Source organism: Protopterus annectens, chromosome 7.part1 (assembly GCF_019279795.1).
Source record: "Protopterus annectens isolate FY-2018-M chromosome 7.part1, PAN1.0, whole genome shotgun sequence".
In the NCBI taxonomy this organism is placed as follows: domain Eukaryota; kingdom Metazoa; phylum Chordata; order Ceratodontiformes; family Protopteridae; genus Protopterus; species Protopterus annectens.
In genome coordinates, this window is record NC_056740.1 from 270341003 (window position 1) to 270347835 (window position 6833).

Consider the following 6833-nt stretch of genomic DNA (forward strand, 5'->3'; position numbering starts at 1 on the left):
AATATTCAGTGAAAAACACAAATAAATAAATTTAATACAGTACTATATGAAAAAAAGCAGATAAAAGTGTACTTAAATTCACTTATACATTCAAGTGATTTCAGGTAGATGGTATAGATGGTAGCCGGGCAAAGCTCAGATATTAGGCAGAGAAAACTCAAAATGTTCCAGTTATATAAGGCAGGACAGAATATCAATGATGAGGTGAAGCTACCCCCCACTGCTATCAATGGCTCCACAGAAATTCTAACAAGTACTCTGTAGAGAGACAGTCACATCTTCAGTTGAGTTAATATTCAGTGAAAAAAAAATTAAATACAGTACTATATGAAAAAGAGCAGATAAAAGTGTACCTAAATTGACTTATGCATCCAGTTTATTTCAGGTAGATGTTAACCTGCCAAAGCTCAGATATTAAGCAGAGATAACTCAAAATGTACCACTTATAAAAGGCAGGACAGAATATCAGTGATGAGGTGAAACTATCACCCACTGCTATCAATGGCTACACAGAAATTCTAACATGTATTCTGTAGAGAGACAGTCACAACTTCAGTTTAGATACTATTCAGTGAAACACACAAATAAAGAAATTAAATACAGTACTATATGAAAAAGACCATATAAAAGTGTACTTAAATTCACTTATAAGTTAAGTTGCTTTCAGGTAGAAGTTAGCCACCCAAAGCTCATATGTTAACTAGACATAACTCAAAATGTACCACTTATGTAAGGCAGGACAGAACATCAATGATGAGGTGAAGCCCCCCACCCACTGCTATCAATGGCTATACAGAAATTCTAACTAGTACTCTGCATAGCGACAGCCACAACTTCAGTTGAGTTAGTATTCAGTGAAAAACACAGATACATAAATTAAATATAGTACTATATGAAAAAGAGCAGATAAAAGTGTACTTAAATTCACTTATACATCCAGTTAATTTCAGGTAGATGTTAGATGGCCAAACCTCAGATATTAAGCAGAGATAACACAATGTACCAATTATATCAGGAAGGACAGAGTATCAGTGATGAGGTGAAACTAACCCCCACTGCTATCAAAGGCTACACAGAAATTCTAACAAGTACTCTGTATAGTGACAGTCATGACTTCAGTTGAGTTAATATTCAGTGAAAAACAAAAATAAATAAATTAAATACAGTACTGTATGAAAAAGAGCAGATAAAAGTGTACCTAAGTTCACTTATATGTCCAGTTGATTTCAGATAGATGTTAGCCAGCCAAAGCTCAGATATTAAGCAGAGATAACTATAAAATGTACCACTTATATAGGGCAGGACTGAATATCAGTGATGAGGTGAAACTACCCCCCACAGCTATCAATGGCTACACAGAACTTCTAACGAGTACTCGTTAGATAGACAGCCACAACTTCAGTTGAGTTAATATTCAGTTAAAAACACAAATAAATAAATGAAATACAGTAGTATATGAACAAAGAGCAGATAAAAGTGTACCTAAGTTCACTTATGTGTCCAGTTGATTTCAGATACATGTTAGTCGGTCAAAGCTCAGGTAATAAGCAGAGATAACACAAAATGTACCACTTATATAAGGCAGGACAGAATATCAGTGATGAGGTGAAACTACTTCCCCCTGCTACAAATGGCTACACAGAAATTGTATCAAGTACTCAGCAGATAGACAGCCACAACTTCTGTTGAGTTAATATTCAGGGGAAATACATATAAATAAATTAAATACAGTACTATATGAAAAAAGCAGATAAAAGTCTACTTAAATTCACTTAAATGTCCAGTTTATTTCAGGAAGATGTTAGCCGGCCAAAGCTCAGATATTTTGCAGAGATAACTCAAAATGTACCACATATAAAGGGCAGGACAGAATATCAGTGATGATGTGAAATTATCCCCCACTGCTATCAATGGCTACACAGAAATTCCAACATGTATTCTGTAGAGAGACAGCCACAACTTCATTTACGTTACTATTCAGTGAAAAACACAAATAAAAAAATTAAATACAGTACTATATGAAAAAGAGCAGATAAAAGTGTACTTAAATTCACTGATATGTCAACATGATGTCAGGTAGATTTTAGCCAGCCAAAGCTCAGATATTAAGCAGAGATAACTCAAAATCTACCACTTATATAAGCAGGACAGAATATCAGTGATGAGGTGAAACTACCCCCCCCCCTGCTATCAATGGCTATGCAGAAATTCGAACAAGTACTCTGAAGATAGACAGCCACAACTTCAGTTGAGTTAATATTCAGTGAAAAACACAAATAAATAAATTAAATACAGTACTATATGAAAAACAGCAGATAAAAGTGTACTTAAATTCATTTATATGTCCAGTTGATTTCAGGTAGATGAAAGCAGGCCATCAGATATGAAGCAGAGAACTCAAAATGTACCACCTATATAAGGCAGGACAGAATATCAGTGATGAGGTGAAACTACCCCCAACTGCTATCATTGGCTACACATAGATTCTAACAAGTACTCTGTAGAGAGACAGCCCCAACTTCATTTGAGTTAATATTCAGTGAAAAACACAAATAAATTAATTAAATACAGTACTATAACAAAAAGAGCAGATAAATGTGTACTTAAATTCACTTATATGTCCAGTTGAGTTCAGGTAGATGTTAGCAGGCCAAAGCTCAGATATTAAGCAGAGATAACTCAAAATGTACCACTTATATAAGGCAGGACAGAATAGCAGTGATGAAGTGAAAGTACCCACCACTGCTATCAATGGCTACACAGAAATTCCAACAAGTATTCTGTAGAGAGTCAGCCACAACTTCAGTTAATATTCAGTGAAAACACAAGCAAATAAATTAATAACAGTACTATATGAAAAAGAGCAGATAAAAATGTGCTTAAATTCACTTATACAACCAGTTGATTACAGGTAGATATTAGCCAGCAAAATCTCAGATATTAAGCAGAAAAAACTCAAAATGTACCACTTATATAAGGCAGGAGAGAATATCAGTGATGAGGTGAAACTTCCCCCCACTGCTATCAATGGCTACACAGAAATTCTAACAAGTACTCTGTAGCGAGACAGCCACAACTTCAGTTGAGTTAATATTCAGTGAAAAGCACAACTATTTAAATTAAATACAGTACTATATAAAAAAGAGCAGACAAAAGTATACTTAAATTGACTTATACATCCAGTTGTTTTCAGGTAGTTGTTAGCCGGCCAAAGCTCAGATATTAAGCAGAGACAACTCTAAATGTACCACTTATATAAGGCAGGACAGAATAGCAGTGATGAGGTGAAACTATCCCCCACTGCTATCAATGGCTACGCAGTAATTCTAACAAAAACTATTTAGATAGACAGCCACAACTTCAGTTGAGTTACTATTCAGTGCAAAACACAAATAAATACATTAAATACAGTATTATATGAAAGAGAGCATATAAAAGTGTACTTAAATTCATTAATACATCCAGTTGATTTCAGGTAGATGTCAGTCAGCCAAAACTCAGAGTTTAAGCAGAGATAACTCAAAATGTACCACTTATATAAGGCAGGACAGAATATCAGTGATGAGGTGAAACTGCCACCCACTGCTATCAATGGCTACACAGAAATTCTAACAAGTACTCTGTAGAGAGACAGCCAAAACTTAAGTTGAGGTAATATTCAGTGAAAAACGTAAATACATAAATTAAATAGAGTTCAATATGAAAAAGAGCAGATAAAACTGAACTTAAATTCAATTATATGTCCAGTTGATTTCAGGTAGATGTTAACTGGCCAAAGCTCAGATATTAAGTATAGAGAACTCAAAATGTACCACTTATGTAAGGCAGGATAGAATATCAGTGATGAGGTGAAACTACCATTGCAGCTATCAATGACTACACAGAAATTCTAACAAGCACTCTGTAGAGAGGCAACCACAACTTCAGTTGAGTTAATATTCAGTGAAAACTACAAATATATAAATTAATGGCAGTATTATGTGAAAAAGTGCAGAGAAAAGTGTATTCAAATTTACTTATACATCCAGCTGATTTCAGGTAGATGTTAGCTGGCCAAAGCTCAGATGTTAAGCAGAGATAACTCAAAATGTACCACTTATATAAAGCAGTACAGAATAGCAGTGATGAGGTAAAATTATCCCCCACTGCTATCAATGGCTATGCAGAAATTCTAACAAAAACTATGTAGAGAGACAGCCACAACTTCAGTTGAGTTAATATTCAGTGAAAAACACAAATAAATAAATTAAATACAGTACTATATGAAAAAGAGCCGATAAAAGTGTACTTAAATTCAGTTATACACCCAGTTGATTTCAGGTAGATGTTAGCTGGCCAAAGCTCAGATATTAAGCAGAGATAACTCAAAATGTTCCACTTATATAATGCTGGACAGAATAGAAGTGATGAGGTGAAACTACCCCCCACTGCTATCAATGGCTACACAGAAATTCTAAAAAGAACTATGTAGATAGACAGCCACAACTTCAGTTGAGTTACTATTCAGTGAAAAACACAAATAAATAAATACAGTACTATATGAAAAAGAGCAGATATAAGTGTACTTAAATTCACTTATACATCCAGTTAATTTCAGGTAGATGTCAGCCAGCCAAAACTCAGATATTAAGCAGAGATAACTCAAAATATACCACTTATATAAGGCAGGACAGAATATCAGTGATGAGGTGAAACTGTCCCCCACTGCTATCAATGGCTACACAGAAGTTCTAACAAGTACTCTGGAGAGAGACAGCCAAAACATTTGTTGAGTTAATATTCAGTGAAAACAAATAAATAAATTAATTAGAGTACAATATGAAAAAGAGCCGATAAAAGTAAACTTAAATTCAGTTATGCATCCAGTAGATTTCAGGTAGATTTTACCCTGCCAAAGCTCAGATATTAAGTAGAGATAACTCAAAATGTACCACTTATATAAGGCAGGACAGAATATCAGTGATGAGGTGAAACTTCCCCCCACTGCTATCAGTGGCTACATAGAAATTCTAACAAGTACTCTGGAGAGAAACAGTCAAAACTTCAGTTGAGTTAATATTCAGTGAAAAACAAAAATAAATTAAATACAGTACAATATGAAAAAGAGCAGATAAAAGTGTACTTAAATTCACTTATATGTCCAGTTGATTTCAGGTAGATGTTAGCCGGCCAAAGCTCAGATACTAAGCAGAGATAACTCAAAATGCACCACTTATATAAGGCAGGGCAGAATATCAGTGATGAGGTGAAACTACCCCCCCCCCACTGCTATAAATGGCTACACATAAATTCTAACAAGAACTATGTAGATAGACAGCCACAACTTCAGTTGAGTTAATATTCAGTGAAAAATACAAATAAATAAATTAAATACAGTACTATATGAAAAAGAGCAGATAAAAGTGTACTTAAATTCACTGATACATCCACTTGATTTCAGGTAGATGCTAGCCAGCCAAAGCTCAGATATATGTGTGTGTGTGTGTGTGTGTGTGTGTGTGTGTGTGTGTGTGTGTGTGTGTGTGTGTGTCGGTTTGTGTGTGTGTGTGTGTGTGTGTGTGTGTGTGTGTGTGTGTGTGTGTGTGTGTGTGTGTGTGTGTGTGTGTGTGTGTGTGTGTGTGTGTGTGTATTCATGGGCGAGGATTAGGTTAGGGGAATGTTCATTGTCCTAGACCAGAGTTTGAGTGGAGGTTGTAACTGTGCTTCAGTAAGAAGTACATCCTCATGACTGGAGAGGGAGCCTAGAAAGAAAGAAAGAAAGAAAGAAAGAAATTCTACATGTGCATTTAGTGGGTGAGAAGATGTGTAATAAAAGACCTAGAGTGGGATGCTCTATGTGTGAAATGGGCTCATATGACACTTTTAACAGCTAAATTCTAGCTGAATGGAATTATTTTTTGGCATTTTGTTTGAGTACTGAAGAAACCTGTACATGGGCATTTTCTTTAAGTGAGATAATATGTATATTTTTTCAACATAAACTTTGCAACCTTGGATAAAACAATAGGTGAGCTGAATAAACATCTAGATCCACTGTTGACATAATTCCACTGTGGTGGCAGCAGTGGGCAGAGTCAATCCATTACATACCAACTAGCTGTATCCTTAACTTGTACTGCAATAAAGTTTTTTGCTATTTTTGCTAGGAACTTACAGCATACAGAAGTGACTGATTTTCATTATATTTAAAAGTGTCTATTTTTCACAGCAGTACATCTAAAGCTAAGACATGTTTTTAAAACGGAAGTTTCCTACTGCTGTTTTTCCCTTGCCATGATGAGTTATATCTGCACACCTGTGCTTCATTACAAGTTAGTGAGTGGTCTGAGTAACCCTAAAATGATCTGTGTTTGTCATGCGCAATTATCACAGACAGAACTGTGTGTCTGTACTCTATCAAACTGCAGATGCAAAGTTGCTGTTGTTGTTGTGTCTTTTGGCTTTTCCCAGTAAGGGGTCGCCACAGCGGAATTCCAGTCCGCTAATGATTGGCAGCAGATTTTTACGTGCTGAGTTGCCAGCTCTGATGCACGACCTTCAACGAAGGTACACCCATTCACCCATATCTCCACACAGAAGACGCTCTAGCTGAGAATCGAGTAAACCATGGAAAAATTAACTGAAATCCTAGTTAAAGAGGGATAGCTACACACTGTTATTTATTGAGCTTAAAGAAACAAGTCAGACTTACAAATAGTTCATAATGAGTCTCCAAGCTACACCACACTTAAAGAAGCTGTTCAAAGAAGATGTTAGAGTCATACTTGGCAACTTTTGAATTCTTTACTACACAAAAGAATGGGAACTCTAAACCTCTTTTTTGTTTAACACTG